Source organism: Triticum aestivum, chromosome 3B (assembly GCF_018294505.1).
Source record: "Triticum aestivum cultivar Chinese Spring chromosome 3B, IWGSC CS RefSeq v2.1, whole genome shotgun sequence".
In the NCBI taxonomy this organism is placed as follows: domain Eukaryota; kingdom Viridiplantae; phylum Streptophyta; class Magnoliopsida; order Poales; family Poaceae; genus Triticum; species Triticum aestivum.
In genome coordinates, this window is record NC_057801.1 from 806,869,575 (window position 1) to 806,880,185 (window position 10,611).

Consider the following 10,611-nt stretch of genomic DNA (forward strand, 5'->3'; position numbering starts at 1 on the left):
CCCCAACTTTGCTGCCAAGAGCGCTGATGACTATGCTCCCACCTACTACTTCATGGCAGAAGGTACCAAGGTACTCAAGCATTCCCCCTCTGACTCTAGTTAGGATGAATCTGATGAAAATCTCAAGCCCAGCTATTCCAAACTTGCTAAAATTGTTGTTAAACAACAGAAGTCTTTGGAAAAGATTCAAAATCTACTAGACAAAAGCGATGACCTGTTGGGTGTGGAACTGAATCGCACTAAGAATCTGACTGATAATCTTCAGAGACTTCAGTCACGGTTTGACAACCTTCAAAATCACCATAACACCCTCTTAACTAATCATGAGAAGCTTTCTTATGAATTTCTTCAGAGAAAGTAAGATCTTGAGAAGTTAATAGTGAGTTATGAAGATCTTCAAAAGGAAAAAGATTCATTGCTTGCTCAACAGATCAGTTCCGCTGAGGAAGAATTTATTCCACCATGTATGAAATGCATTGAGCGTGAATCTGCTAATTCTTCACCTGAATGTTCAAATGCTTCTATTGCTGCAGGGTTGAAGGAATTGTATGTGACAGGCATCTGTATGTGAATCTGCTAATTCTTCACCTGAATGCTCAACTGTCTCTCTGGTCACAAGTTCTTCATCGAAGGATACAACATGTATCACTAACGATAATGCAGGGTTGAAGGAATTGTATGTGACAGGCATATACAAAAGCCTCAAAGGGCATCAGACTCTTTGTGATGTCCTCAAAAAGTAGATCTTGAATAGGAACCCTAGGAAAGAGGGTATTGCTTTTGAGAGGAAACTCAATGTTGATGGGACCTACTGGAAACCTGAGCAGTACCTGTCGGTGTCAAAACCGGCGGATCTCGGGTAGGGGGTCCCGAACTATGCGTCTAAGGCTAATGGTAATAGGAGGGTGGGGACACGATGTTTACCCAGGTCCAGGCCCTCTCGATGGAGGTAATACCCTACTTCCTTCTTGATTGATCTTGATGATATGAGTATTACAAGAGTTGATCTACCACGAGATCAGAGAGGCTAAACCCTAGAAGCTAGCCTATGGTATGATTGTTGTTGTGTCCTGTGGACTAAACCCTCCGGTTTATATAGACACGGAGAGGGCTAGGGTTACACAGAATCGGTTTTCAGAGGAGGAGATCTACATCCGAATCGCCAAGCTTGCCTTCCACACCAAGGAGAGTCCCATCCAGACACGGGACGATGTCTTCTGTCTTGTATCTTGATAGTCCAACAGTCCGGCCAAAGTACATAGTCCGGCTGTCCGGATACCCCCTTCTCAAGGACTCCCTCAGTAGCCCCTGAACCAGGCTTCAATGACGATGAGTCCGGCACGTAGATTGTCTTCGGCATTGCGAGGTGGGTTCCATCACCGAATACTCCAAGATAAATTCCGAACACAAGGACCGTGTCCGGCTCTACAAGATAACATTCCATATACCACCATAGAGAGAATAATAATAATCCGTGAACCTAATTTGCTGGCAATTCTTCGAAAAGCGACATCACGCCACGGTCTGGTTTTTATTCGAACTGGTTTCTACAACCTGCCTCCGCACACATCGCGAGGCGGTTTCTTTGGCACGTCTTGTCAAAGCAGAGATCGCGTCCCCTTATCGCGGGATCTCCATCAATACGGGTATGGGTAACCCAACCAGTGCCATGAATCGAGGCGCTTGGAAAAATAAGAGATTTCGAGAGGCAAGTGGGGAGGCGCACATTCCGCATCGCCTTTATAAAGGGACAGAGATCACCTGTTTTCACCCACGCCTTCTTCCTCCTTTGCTCATCAATTCTCGCACCCCCCAGCGCCCAAGTTCTCACCTTCTCCGTAGGATCGCACCATGTCAGGAGCGGGAGGCAAGTGGATGGCCTCCTCTGCCACAGAGGAGAGCATCACCAAGCTTCGGGAGGCCAGATACCTGGCCGAGAGTATTGCGCACAGGCTTCCGACAGAGGGACAGATTACCCCCACTCCGAAGTATCGGGAGAGAGTAGTATTTCTCCCTCATTTTGTCCGTGGACTAGGGTTTCCACTCCACCCTTTCGTCCGCGGGCTCATGTACTACTACGGGCTAGATTTTCACGATATGGCCCCGAATTTTGTCCTCAACATCTCGGCGTTCATCTTCGTGTGCGAGGCCTTCCTCTGCATCAAGCCTCACTTAGGCATGTGGCTGAAGATCTTCTGCGTGAAACCGAAGATCATGAGCGGCCAACAAGCAGAGTGCGGAGCTGCCATGGTGGGCAAAATGCCCAATGTTACATGGCTCGATGGCTCCTTCATGGAGACCATAAAGGGGTGGCAATCAGGGTGGTTCTACATCACCGAGCCACGCGATGCCAACTGGGTGGCGGCCCCAATTCAGATCTGGAATCCCCATGCGGCTCACTTCCTGGGAGAAGAAGGGCCTGGCCTGGGGCGAACACACGGAGCTTACCGGACTCGAGACCTGCATCAAAAGTATGAGGGACAAGAAGATCAAGCTTGTCAACGTGGTCCAGGTCATGCTCATTCGCCGGATTCTCCCGTGGCAAAGACAGGCGTTTGATATGTGGGAGTTCGACCCGGCCGAACACCTGATGCTGCTAGAGCTCTTCGACACAACGCTCAAAGAAATCTGGAAGGTGTTGTTCAAGACCGGCGAAGTTCCTCCTCCCCTTTCCGAGGACCAAGGGCTTAGCGCAAGCCGCCTCGCCAGCCCGGTAAGTCCTCTAGTTATTGCAAGATGTTTCATTACTAGTACATTTGTGGGAGGATTCTTAGGTCACTATTCTGACCGAACAGGATTGGGTGGAGACGGCTCCATTGCCTGAGGACCCAGCAGGCACACTCCTAGCGGAGATGCTGGTTCCGGCGCCTTACAAGGTGCCGGAGAAAAAGGCCGAAAAGAAGGCCGCAGGGACCCAGAAGGGTCTCCGGCACGAGGCCGCACCAGACGCCTTGCCAGAAGAAGATGAGGCGCACTCCTCCCACGAAGGGGAGGGGAAGAAGAAGAAGGCCGCCTCAACTGAGGGGCCGAAGGGTCCAAGAAGGTGGCCGCAGGGACCAAAAAGGGTCCTTGGCGCCAGGTCGTGATATAGAGTCGTCATCCGAAGACGACGAGGAAGATTCTCCCCCCGAATACGGGGGAGAACATTAAGAAATGCCTCCTCCCCGTGCTAGGGAGGAGAAGAAAAATAAGGCCGCCCCGTCGGGGGAGGCCGAGACGCCGAAGAAGGGAAAGGCATCCCTTCCCGATCACTCCACTGCCGCCGCTTTCAGCGACGAGGTGGCTGCCCTGGGGCAAGCCCCGGGCGAGGTCGTAAGTATCCGCATTCCTTAATATTTTCTGTGCCACTTTGACCTCATGGTTTGTAATGACGCCGAACACGTTTATGCAGTTCGGCCGGGTCCGATCTCGAGGAGTCCTCTTCGGAAGATTCTCTGAATGAGTCGGAGATGAACTCACTCCCGACGGCAACCTCCCCACAACCTATGGACGACACCGAGGTGTTGTCTCGGAGGATGCCAGAGCAGGAGGCGATGGTTCGGGAGACGCTCCAAGGCAAAATCTTGGGCACCGGACACATTAGGATTCTGATAAGCAGTCCCTCGCGATAGAGGGCGAGCAGGCCGTGCCGATGACCTCCGCCCAGCCGGAGGCATCGGACAATTTGTTGGAAGTGCTTCGAGGCGCTTCCATCGAGGATGAACACCATGCACTTATGGGTACGGTGATTGAGAAGGTTCGGTCCACCAAGAGTGGATAGACCGAAGCCTGCACCATCCTGCTAATAGGCTTTGAGGTAAAGAGAGTGTGAGGAAATATCACTCGATAGACAGTAGCCCCTGATACTCTGGTTGGTGTTCGGAAAGAAAAGGCAAACGAAGGGTCAACTAGAAAACCGCAGGAAGCTAATAGTTTTTGTCTGTATGAATCAAATAGGCACTACTGCTGACCACCGCTGCACGTTCGGCTGAGGTTGCCGGACTCAAGAGCGAACTGGGGCAGGCCGAAGAAGAGCTCGTTCTCGTGAAGAAGCAGCTTGAGGTGAACAATGGTAAGAGAAACCCCGTCCATATGTCGTATAGAGCATAAAAAGTTGGTGATGCTTAATAAAAAGCATCATGGCTTTTAATAGGGACCGTGACCGAAGTGGTGGCCCTGAAGGAAGCGCTATCCGCGGCCGAAGCCAAGGCGCATACAGAGCACACCGAGCGACAGAAGCAAGATGCTCGGGTGGGAGAGGTACAACAGGAGCTCCAGGAGCTCGGCAAGAAGTTTGGCTCCCTGGAGCATGACTACAAGACGCAAGCGTCTGAGCTTGCAAAGGCCCTCCAAAGCGCGGCCGGCGCCAAGACCGAAGCCCAAAAGGCCCTCCAGGAAATCCAGGAGGCCAAGAAGATAGCGGAGGGTAAGGCATTCTTTATGCAAAGCAAGCATGTGGAGGAGTCATTTCTTTTACTTATAGGAATCCGGAGCTCTCCAGGGGCATTCGCAGATCTGCCACGCAGCATTTCGGATGTCGTGGAGGTCTATCGCGCTGAAGAGGGGAGCTCTACGGAGAAGATGTACTGGTCCCAATATACTGGGTCCAAACACACGATGCCTCTGACTGACCAACTGAAGCAGCTGGTAGAACTCCACAATGCGGCCGAACAGGCCATGGGGGACCTCATAGTCCAGACATGGCCTGCGAGCCCCTGCCCAGCAGCTACTTTGGCCTGGTGAAGCGGATGGTGCATGCCTGTCCACGGCTAGAAGTTATCAAGCAGTCCGTATGTATTGAGGGTGCCCGACGGGCCTTTGCATGCGTGAAGATGCATTGGGGCAAACTGGATGCTGAGAAGCTCGTGAAGGATGGACCCCCGAAGGGCAAGGAGCACTGCTATCCCAAAATGTAATATGATGGCGTTATGAAAGGTGCTCGGCTTGGGGCGAATGAATGTCCTAAGAACATTCTTTTCTAGTAAATGTACTCATGTCGTCTGTGTAGTGTGGGGGCGAGTTTGATTGCGCTATATAACACTTTGTTTGATTTAAAATATTACCTTCTCTGCGGCCGTTTATCAAAATCTGAAAGTAGGCCAGTCGTCGGCTTCCGCCCCCTTGTAACTAGTACCGGGGTTTTCATGGAAAACCTAAACACTCTTTTTCCAAATTTTTGGTCGTTTGAGGAGGTGTTTAGCGCAGTGAACCAGGCAATCAGACTATTCGGCTTTATAACTCCCACTTGGCCATAGTAGTCTATAATTTTAAATTTTGGTGAAACCCCTAGTATTCGGAAAGCCGAACTGGGGCGTTATACACGCCTAAATCGGGCAAGGCCGATTCCTCGCCTTAAGCGGAAAAAATCTTTAGGGATTTTAGTACCTCGCGAACAGCGACCAGCTCTCGCAGCATCATGACGGTCAGTTTTTGGCTTTCTCTACTGAGGTGCTCGTCCAGAAGAACCGGGACACAATCGCAGTAGTTCTCCCTGCCCTACCTGAGCCGATATAACGGAACGTAAGGTACCAAAACAAGGGAGCCGGGCTAACCCAACTATTGACCCAAGACATGATTCAGAGATGATGCATATAATGCTATAAGTTCGGGGTGCCGTACTGTTGAAAGTGTTTGGACTTTTCTTGCCATTTTATGGGGTTCGATAAGAAGCCCCTAGCAAACTCACCATACCAAAATGTATGGATGCAATATTGAATAAATATTCAACAGAAAATATGAGGATAGTAATAAGAAGCTGACGCTATGTACTACTTCCAATTTATTTGGACAATACGGCAAAACGTAGGTGTACAATTGATGCATTAAGCAGAAAAAAAGGACTATTTGACAAATCCTATCCAAGGGCAGGCAATATGCGGGTATGTAAGAACAGCTATAATGATCATTGAAGAGGACCACCTGAGTATTCCCCTGACGTGGAGGCCGGATTGCTAGGCGACCTGCTGGCGTGGCTGACGGTCCTGTTGCGAGGTACTCCGGGCTCGCTTGATGGTGTTTGGGGATGCCGTTGACGAATTGGCTGTTTGTCGGAGGAGGATGCTTTGTACTTCTGTCGCAAGGGCCGCAGTATGTTCTTCCGTACAGAGGGAGCGGTCTATATTTCCGTTGACTGTTATGACCCCGCGAGGTCCTGGCATCTTGAGCTTGAGGTATGCATAGTGCGGTACCGCGTTGAAACGAGCAAACGCGGTTTGTCCAAGTAGTGCATGATAGCCACTACGGAAAGGGACGATATCGAAGATTAACTCCTCGCTTCGGAAGTTATCCGGAGATCCGAAGACCACTTCCAGTATTATCGAGCCCGTGCGGCGAGCCTCTACACCTGGAATTACACCTTTGAAGGTGGTTTGGGTGGGCTTGATCCGTGACGGATCGATGCCCATTTTGCACATTGTGTCCTGATAAAGCAGGTTCAGGCTGCTACCACCGTCCATGAGGACTCGCGTGAGGTGCAATCCATCGATGATTGGGTCAAGGACCAATGCGGCTGAGCCTCCGTGACGGATGCTGGTGGGATGGTCCCTACAATCAAAGGTGATCGGGCAGGATGACCATGGGTTGAATTTTTGGGCCGACGGGCTCAATTGCATAGACGTCCCTAAGTGCTCCCATTTGTGGATGTGAGTGGCATAGATCATGTTCACCATTTTAACCTGGGGGGGATTTCTTCTGTCCTCCAGTGTTCGGACGCCGGGGCTCCTCGTCATCATCGCTGTGCAGCCCCTTATCCTTGTTCTCGGCATTTATCTTGCCGGCATGTTTGAACACCCAGCAATCTCTGTTAGTGTGATTGGCTGGTTTATCGGGGGTGCCGTGAATCTGGCACGAGCGGTCGAGTATGCGGTTCAGACTGGACGATCCCAGATTGTTTCTTTTGAACGGCTTCTTCCACTGACCGGATTTGGAGTTGCTGAATCCGGCATTGACTACTGTATCCTCAGCATTGTCGCCATTGTTCCGACGCTTGTGTCTGTTGCGCCGTGGCTTTCCGTTACTGTCACGAATATCTGAAGTGCCAGGGTTTCCTGGTGCGGTGCTGCTGCGAGCCAGCCAACTGTCCTTGACCGTGCAAAAGCGGGTCATTAATGTCATGAGTGCCGCCATGGTCTTCGGTTTTTCTTGGCCGAGGTGTCGGGCAAGACACTCGTCACGGATATTATGCTTAAAGGCCGCCAGGGCCTCGGCATCCGGACAGCCGACAATTTGGTTCTTTTTGGTTAGGAACCGAGTCCAGAATTTCCTGGCTGACTCTCTGGGCTGTTGGGTAATGTGACTTAAGTCATCAGCATCCGGTGGTCGCACATAGGTGCCTTGAAAGTTATCGAGGAATGCGTCCTCTAGATTTTCCCAACTGCCAATGGAGTTTGCTGGCACGCTATTCAGCCAGTGTCTGGCTAGCCCTTTAAGCTTGAGTGGGAGATACTTGATGGCATGTAGGTCATCACCGTGGGCCATGTGAATGTGGAGAAGAAAATCCTCGATCCACACCGCGGGGTCTATTGTGTCATCGTATGACTCGATCTTGACGGGTTTAAACCCTTCTGGGAATTCATGTTCCATTACTTCATCAGTGAAGCAGGGGGTGTTGGCGCCTCTATGCTGGGCTTTGTCGCGGCGTAGTCCGATTGGGTCTGGTCGGTAATGTCCGGCCCGGCCGGATGTATCATTATTGTATCCGGCATGACAATCGGTGTCATGAGCTGTGGCGTGTCCTCATGATCCGTAGATCGATCTTGGTTGTCCTGCGTTGTTTTCCAATATGTCTCACAGGTCCTGCATATTGCCCCGGGCCATTGTGAACCGGCGCGGGGGTATGGACTGGTGTCCGACCTGATATCCTATTTTATCCCGGCCACGAGGTGGCCGGTCAGCCTCATCTTGTGCTGGGAGTTCAGGCTCTTCGGCCTCTTCTTCTAGCGGTTTATGCTTTGCATATCCCCTGCTCGGGGGCTCGAGTCCGTATTCCTCGGCCGCCAGGACCTCGGTCCATCTGTCTACGAGCAGGTCTTGGTCAGCTTGGAGGTGCTGTTGCTTTTTCTTCGGGCTTCTTGCAGTGGCTATAAGCATGCGCTTGAAGCGCTCTTGCTCTATGGGATCCTCTAGTACGCCGAATTCGTCGTCATCGAGGATCACCTCGTCTTCGGAGGGAGGCATATAGTTATCGTACTCCAAGTATCCATCCGTCGCCTGTTCGTCTGGGCTAGCCAGCCCATGTTCCTATTCAGCTTGCTCGAAGGTGGGTTGATCAGTATTGTATTCCTCTTCGGCACCATCTGGATTTTCTTCTCCAGTGCCGGTATTGTTGTGGCTAGGCTTGGAGCAGCGCCGATGACGCCCGTGTTTTACTTTCTTCCCCGAGGGGTTATCTTCCGTTGCCTCATCGCCATTGGTTTCTTCGGGAGTATCCACCATATATATATACCATATGAAGAGGTGGTAGTCCAGCGCCCTGTGGGCGGTGGTTCCTGTTCTTCTCCTGCATTGTCGTCTATACCATCGATGTCTTCGGAGTCGAAGTTAAGCACGTCGGTCAAGTCATCGACCGTGGCTATTAAGTGGGTGGTGGGTGGGAAACGAATTTCTTCGTCGCCAGCTTCCCACTCGAGACGGACATAGTTCGGCTAGGAGCCTCGTGACAAAGAGAGAGACCTTAGAGAATCTAGCACGTCTCCGAAGGGTAAGTGCTAAAAGATATCCGCGGCAGTGAACTCCATGACGGGAGCCCAGTTAGATTCAATGGGCAAGGATGCGTGTGGTCGGGAACACGCTACCGGAGATGAGTCCGGGGGTCCGGAGGTACAGATTTCCTGACGAGAGGAATCTGTGTTCGCCTCCAACGCCGAAGAGTGTGCGGCCTCCGGGGCGGGGTCCATCCACCCTTCCTTGGAAGGCACGACCTGCTCTGGAACAAAGTCCGGAGCTATAGCAGGTGCGATGTTCCGAATACTGTCCGACTGCCGATCTAGGTCATGCAAGTCGTGACTGTTCGGCGCTCCTGACACGGGCCCAAATCCCGTGAAGATCAAGTCCCCGCGGATGTCGAAGGTGTAGTTTAGGTTTCCAAACCTGACCTGATGGCCAGGGCCGTAGCTATCGATCTGCTCTAGATGGCCGAGCGAGTTGGCCCGCAGTGCGAAGCCGCCGAACACGAAGATCTGTCCGGGGAGAAAAGTCTCACCCAGGACAGCGTGGTTGAAGGTTGGAGAAGCCATCTAGCCTTGCAGCGACGACACAGAGGAACTCTCAATGAAAGCAACAATGTCGGTGTCAAAACCGGCGGATCTCGGGTAGGGGGTCCAGAACTGTGTGTCTAAGGCTAATGGTAACAGGAGGCTGGGGACACGATGTTTACCCAGGTTCGGGCCCTCTCGATGGAGGTAATACCCTACTTCCTGCTTGATTGATCTTGATGATATGAGTATTACAAGAGTTGATCTACCACGAGATCAGAGAGGCTAAACCCTAGAAGCTAGCCTATGGTGTGATTGTTGTTGTGTCCTGCAGACTAAACCCTCCGGTTTATATAGACACCGGAGGGGGCTAGGGTTACACAGAGTCGGTTTACCGAGGAGGAGATCTACATCCGAATCGCCAAGCTTGCCTTCCACGCCAAGGAGAGTCCCATCCGGAAACGGGACGAAGTCTTCTATCTTGTATCTTCATAGTCCAACAGTCCGGCCAAAATACATAGTCCGGCTGTCCGGATACCCCCTTATCCAGGACTGCCTCAGTACCCCAAAACCTCATGGGTTGCTGCGAAGGGACCCTCCATAGATCCATTCACATTATCTTGCTTTACTTGTGAATCTTCATATTCCGCCGATGAGTCATTAGACTCCAACTATAAACTGTTCAAGAATCAGAATGGTGAAGTATTTTCTCGATATGTTGGAACTAACTGCAGGAACGGTCCCCCTATGAAGAAAATCTGGGTTCCCAAAAGGTGCCTTGAAAATCTTCAGGTGAATGTCATCATGACACCACCTATGAAGAACAGGAACCCCAGATCAAATTCTTCATATGGATCAAAATCTTCATATGGATCCAAGTCCTCATAAGGACCAAATTCTTCATCTGGATCAAATTCGTCACGTGGATCCAAATCCTCATATGAACATCATCGTGCTAACACTTATGTTTCGCAAGGAAAGTCTAAAGACTATGAATATGTGCATTATTCTTCAAATCATTATGTTCATAAGTCCTCGAAGAATTTATCTGCTTATTCATATGCTTATCCTAACCACTCTTCTGTGAAACGAAGTGCTCTGGCTTTGATGCCATCTTTTTTTGTTATGGAGCTCGGAGAATAATGAACTCTTTGTCACCCCTCCAGATGTGGGTGGTGAAGAAAAAGAACTAATCTCTTATGCAGGGTCAGGTCTCCAGACAAACTTAATCGTCTGAAGAATTTGCTGGAGACCTGAATGTGCTTGAATGGACCCAAGCTAATCATGAAGAAATGAATCACTCATTTCTCAAGTCCTCGTATTACTATATATGTTACTATTGACGAAATTGATATCATATTATTCACTAATGAAGTATATGGGTTCGTAAGTTGCACTAATTCATCTACAGGATGGACAACCCAAAGCTACTGAGTGGGTC